The 11364-nt window shown below is 44.2% G+C and overlaps 1 protein-coding gene across 1 annotated transcript in view; it reads right to left on the bottom strand.

Annotated features, from left to right (window-relative positions):
* Window positions 1-889: 889 nt before the first annotated feature.
* LOC120452046 (uncharacterized protein C2orf42 homolog) overlaps window positions 890-11364 on the bottom strand; it is a 138672-nt gene continuing 128197 nt past the window's right edge. Inside the window, exon 7 of the transcript XR_005616433.2 lies at window positions 890-1010. The gene's annotated coding sequence lies outside the window, so the exon portion shown is untranslated. The remainder of the gene's footprint in view (window positions 1011-11364) is intronic.

Below are 11364 nucleotides of genomic sequence, written 5' to 3'. Positions count from 1 at the left end.
TCGAGCGTATTAAAAATGTACGAGTGCTCATCTTGTTATCCTGTTGTGTAAGCGGATTATGTCAGGCATAAATGTCATGCGTTGGCAGGACCGCAATTCGCCGCCTCCCCCCCCCCCCCCCCCCCCCCCGCCCCGCCGTTTGCATTCAGTGCGCCTTTTGTTTTCCATTTCGTTTGGGCCTTTTCCCCGCTGCCACATACATCTTTTCCATACTTTGATCCAACGATTTGTTCAACAGTGTTGCTCAGCCAGTTGGTGCTGCGCGTGTGGTTTGTGTAGCCAAACGCCACCTTATGCACTATTTCCCATTTGCCATTTGCCCCCATTGCGAATTCACTTTTATTGAAATTTAAAACCGCCGCCAATCGACACACGATGGCCCATAACTTGCGCTTAAAAACCGTAAGCCGTTCATTTTGGCAATGGCAGCGTGCAGGGCCATTTTACCATTTTGCCATTTGGCAGTTGGCTGCTTCGAATTTCAGCAATTTCTGCATTTCGGTCAATAAACCCGGCGAGTGGGTGAGTACGAGTGCGCTACAAAAAAACGTATGCAAATATTACCCCGTTTTCGCATTCGTGTGTTTGCATTAGCTCAATTTTTATTGTCCCCCACCAAAAGCGCCTACGTGGCTGTGGATTTTCAGTTTTGCGGCGGCTTATCGCTGCCATATTCAGTTGGTAGAAACCGAGGCCTAATAAGAGCTATACGCAGATACATATATGTATGTAGATATTCAGATATATCCGACAATTGGCGGACGAGCTAACTCGCCCGGGGCGAATTAATTGCCACAAGTGTATTCGGGAACACGCCGCCCCCTCCATTTTGTTTGCACGACAATAATTATTCGCATTTTGATTGGATTACCTGATCGACTCGGCAGCGGCTACAAGTTAATGCTTGGCAAAGCGGAAGGAGCAAATAATTCCATAATTAACAGGGCTCGCAAAAAGGGCGGCCACTGAACCGAAAATGCGCCCATAATGAGCCAGAAATCACGGGCCGTCTGCAAATAAGACAACAATCGTTTATATATATATTGTATTATATTATATATGGAATATATATACATATATATACATATATATTTTTGTATAATCCCTTCACAATTCTCGTTATTTTCGCATTTAAATATTCGCCGGAGTGTCGCTGTGGTTCCTCAGTTCTTATCAACAGCAGTGTCCACTTGAAAAGGACGAGAAGGACGTTCTATGCTCCACAGATATGCCATCATGGCACAAAGCCCTAACTCACACACAAACAGAAACAGACACACACACACACACAGGATCGGGGGCACTTGGCCTGGCCAAGTTGTTGTTGTGGTTGCTGTTTGCGTGTTTTTGAAGCGCCTTTGAAATTGGCGCTATCGTCGCCCCCACAAACACACACAAACATGTAGCAACACACACACACACAGACTCACAAATTATTTGCAGCTTATCAGCGCGTTGGCCGTTGTCCATTTTTATGGCCATTTTGTTTTGTTTTCGTTTGTTTTAGTTACCCTGCGGGCGGCGGGGGGCGGGGGGCGCGGGGAGGGACGTGACGCGTATGGCAGATGGACCACAAAGTACTTACACACACACACACACAAGACAGCTAGACAGATACAAAACCAAGGGGATCCTTGGGAGCCACCCACTTATCGCTTTCTGTGCGAGGAGAGGCAAGGACATCACTTGAAAATTGCCTAAGTAGTTTTCGCCCCTCACTTTTTTTTTTTTTGGCCTTGTCCGCATTGTTTTATTCTGTTTCCCTTTCTGTTCGCTGCCTTTGACCCCGGCTTCACTTGGACTTTGCTTTACGATGGCCCAAAACATTTGGAAAGGACCCGAAATTGATTGTTCCGCACATGTCTCCTGCAAAACTTTGGCCACAGAAAACTATCAGCAGTTAACCACAAAAATATGTTTACCATGAAATGCTCAGATGTCATATGTAGATTGATAAACCCCCAAAGTGCTGTGTCAATAAAGTTTTCAAGTCATCTAGTTGTGGCGTTTCCATTTTGACTTTTGCTTTCTGATAACACTGCGCCACAAAAGTGTGCCTTTTTTGGCATTTTATATAAATAAAAGTTTTTTAAAAGCATGCATTAAAGGGAGATTGGTAGCGTTCATTTAGAAGCATTAATATACCTGTTAAGTAAAAGATCAAATGGTTATTGTCCTCAAGGCACATTAATATTAGTTTTCTATAAGGACTATTGAGTTATAGGCTCTCCACATTCGTCCTTGTAATCTAGTGTTTCGGAAACACATGTCAACGAGCATGCATTATTTATGGGAGCCCAATTGAGTGGCTGATACTGTGGTGGCGCTGCTGCTGATTGAAACCCAAAGACGTCGGTCAGGTCATGGGTCAACTGAGTCGGTCATCAATAAATCGGCCGCTGATTGCCGTCCTTGAATGTGCTGGCTCTCTACTCCTGTAGATTCATGTTTGCCAAATGTACTGGGGCCGTGAATCGTTATTAAATGTCGCCGCAGCCATGGGCAGCTGCGGAAACCCCTTTTTGGCAATTAATGGGGGATCGATCGCGGATGGCCAACGTTGCGTATGCGCGACGTGGGGCAAAGCAAAGGGACGGCGCATTAATTAAATGCATTGAGTATGAATGCAAATGCTATTGCAACTCATTAAGCGGCACTTTAAGTTCTTAACTTTTTAATAATCTCAGCGTATATGTAATCTGCTTAATGTTGTCGGAATAAAGCGGAATTCAGCGGGGAAAGGGGAAGAAGGAGGTGAATGTTGAATGGTGGACCGTGGACGAGTGCCACCGGCAAATAAGTTAAAAAGCATTTAATGCAGCGCCAGCATTAAAAGTAAATAAAAAATATGAAAATCCTCACGCAGCTGGTACGCGAAACTCACCGGCGGAGACAGCAGGGAATCGCATTCATAAATTATTTGTATTTAAATGAGGCTGCCACTAGGCTGTGGGTTTGTCAACGTGCCTGTCCGCAGCGCTGTCTGCGGTGGCTTTAATTAAATTAAATAAAATAAAGCCCCACTGCAATCCAATGGCTGCAGGCCAAGACTATTTTCGTAACTATCTTCCTGGGAGTTGCGGGCCATTTACGAGCTGCTTGGCAGCTTCTTAACTGTCGCAACGTGAGCGTTTGCCGCACCGAGCGATTACCAAAGGACCAAAAGGACGAAAAAGTAGCGAACGTAAGACGGTGATGCAGAGTGCAAACAAACAACCCCGCAGCTGCTGCTCCTTTGATAAGTGGCTGAGTTTTGATTTTTCATTTACATATGCTAATTAACCCGCCGAGAACAACAAAACAGCAAACAGCGCTCGTTGGCCGGGCAACTGAAGGATGCAAGGATACAAGGATACAAGTATACAAGTATACAAGTATACAAGTATACAAGTATTCGGGGACATAAAGATTACCGCACAAGATGCTGAGTGGCTTACGAATATCATATTAATTAAGTGCAGATCACACTCCAAGGTAAACACAGAAAGTATGGGGCAAAGGTGGTGGAAAAAGGGGATAATTTTCTTTTGCTTTTCCCAACCCCTTCTACTTGTGTGGCTTTTCCCAGATAACGAAGGATGCGGTTTGGTTGAAGGGGGTGGATTGTGGCTTGTCGAGGATTCCTGGCGCTTGTGTCGCATTATTTTTTGTCGGCCTATTTGCTATTTGCTCAAAGCAAAATCTAATTACATTTGAACAGACAATTTACAACATTTTTGTGTACGGGATAATGCAAAGTGTGCTCGCATCAGCAGGTTGATGATGATTATTGTGACAATAATGTGATGGCTGATGCCACCGAAATTCGCGAATAACAAGCTGTCAATCTCACTCGAATTAAGCTCCAATCAACAACTGCTATTCGCCTGTCTCAATTCTCATTAAAATTGGGAAAAATCTCTTCAAAGTGCTGTCGTCCAATTTTCATGTCGCTGCCCATCAATTTTTAAACACTATGACTGTTTAAAAAAGCGAATTACATTGACAACAGCAACCAGTGCTTTAGAGAAATGCAGTCACTACCTTTTGTGAATTTTTCACCATTGCAACATCAATATTAAAGTGCTAACTGAAAGGTGGAATAAAAAAAAGTATTCAAAGCCAGATATTTCTGGTGTCTTTGGCACAAACTTTCCGGTCGGCAAACACAAACAATTGACAAAGTTTCGGGCTCAAGTGGTAAATAATACAATAAATAACTTTCCCAAATGAATTAGATGTGGCCCAGAAACAAGAGCAGCTGGAAAATTGTGGCTGGGATTGAGAAAATGAGAGTACGTGCCCAGAAGGGAACGTCGGCCTGGAACTTCATAAATTTCTTATTTCGCTTTAAAGAGCGACAGTTTTCGCCTTTTTTCGCCCAGTTTTTCCCCATTTCCACGGTGCTCAGTGACCGCAAAACGATTTTATGGCCGCAAAAGCGCCGAAGAATCTGTGTGTACGCTGCCATAAATTCCACACTTTCAGGTAAGACGAAGATATGTTGATTTGTGGCCAAGGCAATTAGACTAAGCCTGGGGCCAGCGGCTAATGTATCCTGTTTTCGGAAACCGAAAAAGTTTTCCAGGCACTGGCATGATCCTGTGATCACAGGCAACGAAATGTTTGCCTTTCTTGGGCAAATGGAAAGTTTTCTCGCAATTGGAAAACTGTTTACTCATCTGCCTGTTGTTGTTGTTGTTAGAGGCTGCCGAAAGTTTGGCCAACAAATCTGGACAGCTGAACCAGTTTGACAATCAAATTCTAGGCAAAACAAATTTTCCAAGGTGCAGTGCGCATTGTGTTGTATGACTTTATCTATGCCAATTTCTTCTGCCAGGCAAATTACTGGCACAAAAAGAGAGCAACTTTGGCCATGTTGCCATAGCTGTTATTACATATTTGCATTGTCGAGTTCCGGCAACTTTTTGGGGGCTCACAAAATGGCAAATAAAATGTGTTGCAAATTGAATTCGAAATGTGTTTGCTCGGAAAATGGAAGTGCATTTGAGGCCCCGGGGTTGCTAACGTAACCTATGGTAAAAATGCATGCCCGCATTAAGTTTACTAATTAACAACATGCAGTTCGGTGAGCGGATCCCAAGTCAAAGCCAGATTTAGGCTTAATTAATATTTGATTTGATGATTTGAGTAAGGATTCTGGTTCTTTGCCAGCGGCTTGCATCCCACCCATGAATTTGTAGCAATTCATTAGCATTCAAGAGGACCCAGAAACACTGTGTGTGCAAGTGCAGCTACGAATATGGCCAGAAATAAATATACATGTATGTTTTCCAGTGGGGGAAGCCCTCCCGGAAAAACCCTTTCAGCACCCGTGCTTTGAGCTATAAATAAGAACAACAATGCGACATTTTCAAGGACATTTTCCTTGCCCAGCTGGCCGGTGCCGCTGTGGAATTCGGTTTGTTTTTTTTGCTCGTCCTTTGGGCTGGGGAAATTTATACGACTTGCTAAAATTGCACATAAATTAAATTTATGTTTTATGAGCGTTGTCCTTGCCGCTGTCCTATTCCCCCTATTCGCCCCCGCTCCCCTGATGTCCGGTTGTGTTTTGTTTTGGTTAAGTTTTCGCTCGGCTTTTCTTGTTTTTCCAGTCTCATCCTGGGGTTTCCTTTTCGTTTTTGGGGCCTAGTCCTGGTTCTAAGTTTGGTTCACGTGCCGGAAAATCGCATTTATTTAATACGCACAGTAAATTTTCAGCACTTCAGCACTTGGAACTAAATAGACGCACATTTAGTGCCGCCCCGATAGCTTTCCCTGCCTTCCATCACCCGCACCCCCAACCCCCCCGCAGTTTTTCCGATTTTCCCAGTCTGTCTGAGCCCCTACATGACATTAATAATTCACTTTGCGCAGTCAATTTGGCCAAATCGCTTTGGCTATTCGAGAGAGCAAAAGTCCGGCCTTATTTATTATACCCGTTACTCGTAGAGTAAAAGGGTATACTAGATTCGTTGAAAAGTATGTAACAGGCAGAAGGAAGCGTTTCCGACCATATAAAGTATATATATTCTTGATCAGGATCAATAGCCGAGTCGATTTGGCCATGTCCGTCTGTCCGTCCGTCTGTCCGTCTGTCCGTCTGTCCGTCTGTCCGTCTGTCCGTCTGTCCGTCTGTCCGTCCGTCTGTCCGTCTGTCTGTCCGTATGAACGTCGAGATCTCAGGAACTACAAAAGCTAGAAAGTTGAGATTAAGCATACAGACTCCAGGGACATAGACGCAGCGCAAGTTTGTCGAATCATGCTGCCACGCCCACTCTAACGCCCACAAACCGCCCAAAACTGCCACGCCCACACTTTTGAAAAATGTTTTGATATTTTTTCATTTTTGTATTGGTGTTGTAAATTTCTATCGATTTGTCAAAAAAAATTTTGCCACGCCCACTCTAACGCCCACAAACCGCCCAAAGCTGCCACGCCCACACTTTTGAAAAATGTTTTGATATTTTTTCATTTTTGTATTAGTCTTGTAAATTTCTATCGATTTGCCAAAACACTTTTTGCCACGCCCACTCTAACGCCCACAAACCGCCAAAAACTGTCAGTGTTGAAGACTCTCCTTCGCACTTTCCCTAGCCGAGTAACGGGTATCAGATAGTCGGGGAACTCGACTATAGCGTTCTCTCTTGTTTTTTTTTGTTGTCTGTTCCTTTCGCTGATGTTGATGTTCATTATTTTTAAACGCTGCTGACAGTTGTAAATCTGTCAGGCTTATTAACCGTTAAACGTCACTTAACTGTCATTCGTTGGCCATAACAATTCGACGCGAGCCGAGAGCCGCGGGCCAAGCAAATGGACTCCGAACTCCGAAGTCGGATGTCCTGCGAGGAAAATATGTGCATAATTCTGCACCAAAAGTTGTACATAAATTGTATGGATAACAGGGAGGGAGGGAGGGGAAATGCCAATGGCATTAAGTAATGAAAGCGTGGGACTTTTCCCGCCAGCCGTAATTATTTTGCTCGTCTTTATTACATTTAAATGCCAATTTATTGCCTTCGATTAAATTATGCCCCCCGCCTCCGGCAAAAAAAATCGTGTGATATATATTATGGAAATGATTTACTGTTTCGCCCAGAATAATCATCAGAATCAGCCTACACAGACTTTTATGTTTTGTGGGCTTACCAAGGGATAAAGACCTCGGTCTGATCAAATATGGAATACGTTTTTGTAGGGGCACAACACAATCGAACTGGTTAATAAATACAAAACACAAAGACTGACTTCATTCGGGGCTTAAAAGGCCTTTTGTGTTTATAACAATTCCAAGCCGCTTTTTCGCTTTTTTCGCGTTTTTCGGACTTTACCAAACCCATTAGAGGGGTTTATTTCATTAAAAGCCCAACAACGAGCATGTGAAGTCAGAAAATAGCATTTCCCTATGCAGAGCAGACAGGAGTGAAACAAATACATTTTCATAAATCTGGCAGCACTTTAATAATTTCCGCTTATCTCTCTGCTACTAGCAGCTTGTTGTTTTTATGGGCCCGACCGCTTCTCCTCCGACTTTCCCATTTTATAAATCGCTTGACACAGCAACAAGCAGCAAGGATCGGCCCAAGTACAAAACTAAACAATGCAGGCTCAGTCTGGCAATCAGATCCAGAGGCGAAGGCTACTTTGTAGCCATGTCTGTGGCATCAGAGTCGGAAACAAAAAAGTAGAGGAAAAGAGGAAATAGGAAGGCAGGGATATTCGTACGTACATATATAGAGGAATATGAAACATGGCAATAAATATTGTGCAGGCATTAAACGCTGCCTTATTTCACTTGCAAGTTGCTGTGTGTGAGTCTGTGTGAGGAAGCATTGAACTGCCGGCTTGCTTGTATCTGTGAGCTTGTTCGGGTTTTCCACTTTCGAGCGGCAGTAGCAGCTTTTCTTCGCCAGGCATTTCCACACCATTAAATTGACAATGCAATAAAATAGCCCTGGGCCAGATGCTAGCCGACTGACTGAAGTGCGTTGCATACTTCCAGGACTTCTATGACTTTCTCGACTTCCAGGACTTTCTTGGGCAGGGGCATTAATAACACAAACAAACATTCATCTCCTGGCGGGGAGCGGCTGGTCTACCTATCAGTTCGTCTGCTCTACAACCGCAGTGCTTTACACGCCAAATTAAGTAAACTAAATGGTTACAAATAGCTAGCCACGCCCCGATTTCCACCGCCCTCTTACTCTTTTTCACACTGAGGGAAAATAAACTCCTATTACAACTATCTTGAATATTTGCTCAGAATTCTCGCCTACTCTTGAGCACTTATAAGATTTAGTATTTATCATATTTTATTTAGATGAAATGCCTTGTTTTTCTCTCTGCATTATCAACGAAGCACATTTGTATGCAAAGCTAGTGCAGTATTTCAAAAAGCTGCCAACTCATTGCCAGATATCTCTTAATTCTTAAGTGAAGCGGAGCATTCGAGCATTGGAGTTACAAGTGCGAGTGTGAGTGTGAGTGCCTCAAAGGGAGCAGAACCTCCGACTTCTCGCACTGCCTAAATATTTCAGCACACGAAACAAGCAAATCGTTTAGTGCGCCCAACTTCCGTTTGCTGAAAGGCAACGGAAACGCTGCCAGTTGGCCCACACACACACACATACACGCTCAGATAGCCAGGACATGCAATCACTGCTACCGAGCATGTGTGCGTGTGTGTGTGAGTGTGTGTGTGGGCTGCACATAATCGCAGCTCACTGCCCATCGAGGCACTTGCAATATGTCAGCCCACAGGAGGACGACGACTGGCTGGCCAAGATACCAAAACGAAAACGAGTCCGAGCACCACTTTCATGAGCTGCGGCCATCGCCCATCGTCCATCGCCTATCCACCATCTAAAATCGACCATCCAACCTTCTGACCATCTGACCAGCCGACATCCGATGGCCAACACTTTCGACGGCTTTTGTCGGCCAGGCCGACGGGAACAACAACGGCCATACAAAAGGAGCCGGCAAGATGAAGCCAAGCAACTTTACATGCAGGTCCAAGAGGTGTTGAAAGCAATTGGCGTTAGAAAAATGCACTCAGCACCACTCACACTCAAAACACTGAGCAAAACTAAGCTACACCAAAGAAGCTTACATATGTATACTATAAAAGTTACCATTATAGCATGGATATATAAGTCAAAAAGAGTAAAATAGTATTTGTGCATGCATATACTTCCGAATTGGTATACCAATTACACCTCATTTTCGCTCAGTGCGCTCACACGAACGCATCGAGGCGTTGACAGCGTCGACGAGAGTGGGGTTATAAAATGGGGGGGAGGGGGGCGGGGGGATGGCAATAAAAGGATGTGCTGGGGAAAACCAAACGTGCCTAAAAATGCAGAAATTTCCTAGCTTGCAAAGCGTGAAAAGATAGTTTGCCATCAGCACTAAAGACCGCTCGACGAACGCCGACTTTTCCCCTGGAAAAACACTCCCAGTCCACTGATTTTCCGCATTTCCCAAGTCAATCGCCCTGGCTTCAAACCAACACTTTTCCCGCCTTGTGGGCGTGGCCTGGTAACGCGAAAAAAGGTAATTTCTCTTTGAAGAGCTTGACGCTGGTGTGTGAAAAGGGGGCCAAAATGAATTGCTAGAGGCTGACTGGCAAGGAGCTGCCTCTGCGAGTGTGTGTGTGAGTGTGTGTATGTGGGGGTAATGATTTTCCATACACAATTTGTGTGGCTCCAATATGCAAAGTAGTAGACCATAAAAGTCAGCCGCCTCCCAGAGGTGTTAATTTGCAGGAAATTTCGGGATGGGATCAAGTTTAGGGGGGCTAGAAAAAGAATTTTGGCTGGTTGACATTTTGCTACACCGAAACAAATGATTGCTGATAACAAAGGGGTATACATCTTATCAAAGGCCTCGATTTTTTCTAGTGTACCAATTGTTGGTGGCCCTTAATAAGTGCAACCAAAAAGGGATAAGGCTTAAGTTGTCCGTGGAAATGCTTGACTTATGCTGATATGGCAACCGTTCTTAGGCAGCTTGTTAGTGGGCAAAAAAAAAAGGAAGAAAACACATTTCTAGGGATTGCTGGAGTCTGAAGTCAGCTTGATTGGACACAACGATGATTGGAGCCGGATTGATTATTTCTCAGGGCAATTTAAGTGGCAGTCAAACAGTGCTCCGGCGTATCCATCATCTCCTCCAGAACGGAACGGAACGGATCGGATCGGAAATTGGTCCCCATGCAGCGTTTGCCGCCGAAAAGTTAACTATTCGCCATAATCGAAATGGCAGGAAAGCATATTTCGCTTTCTATTTCCAGGCCTACACTGTCAGCCCTCAGGAGCATGCCCTCAGGTATCGTTGTCAAAAATAACAACATCAACTCAACTAACTGCCAAAAAACAAAAAACAAAAAAAAGATCAACATTCCGTGGAGAGGGAAGAGCCTTGGAGTAAATTACAAATTAAATCATAAAACGGAAGTGACAGCGTGCGCAGCACAGAGCACAGATTTGGATTTATTACGTGACCAGAAACATTAAACGTTTTGCCATTAACACACGCGCTTTGGGCCAGGACTTGAAGCTTGGCTAAGAGGAGGGGGGCGGGTGGCTGTGGGATATAGTGTGCAAGGACATGCCGTGTATCTCTATCTGTATTCGTATCCGTATCTGTATCTGTATCTCTAGCTGCGCCAGCTGACCATGCGAACTCAGTTACTCGCTTGGTCACGTTAATTGTTTTTGCCAGTGTGCATAACACTAATGATGGTTTAAGTTAATATTGTTTTATTATATGAATGAACAGTTTAAACGTATTGCAGCACACTTGTCTCGACTGTAATCGATACCCCGCTTTCCCATTTTAGCCATAGAACTTCAAAGAAGCCCATTGTTTGGCTGCCAATTATTTCGAGCATTGCCATTACTTGTAGAAAGCAAACAGCTAATAAATTATGCATTTGGCCAAACACTTTCAGGATCAGAGAACTTTGTTTTGCGGTTGCCAATGACAACGCGGCGCGGTGGGGTAGCCAATTATTTTGGGCTTCTTTATCGGGGCTCAGGAATCCGGCAGTCCAGTCGCTCATTATCCACTTTATGCATCAGTTAATGCCAGGCAATAAAACTCGTTTGCCTCTCCGTGTGATTTGTCAAGCACAAAAGAGCACCGGCCGAGGTATAAAGTAATTTCCATTTAATTGACATAATTGCGCACACTTCACATATTTAATCAATTGTCAAAGCAACACGCACACACACCACTCAAGCGATAGTCGAGTGTGCAGCACACCATACCACACCATACACACTACACACACACACGCCACACACACACTATCGCAATTGTCTGTTGCTCACTTTGCCGTTAAGCTGACAATGACAGAAATGGCAATTTTATTGGCAGGCT

This window comes from Drosophila santomea, chromosome 3R, assembly GCF_016746245.2.
Source record: "Drosophila santomea strain STO CAGO 1482 chromosome 3R, Prin_Dsan_1.1, whole genome shotgun sequence".
Lineage (NCBI taxonomy): Eukaryota > Metazoa > Arthropoda > Insecta > Diptera > Drosophilidae > Drosophila > Drosophila santomea.
The sequence above is the reverse complement of the archived record's forward strand: the minus strand, read 5'-3'. Positions and strand labels throughout refer to the sequence as shown.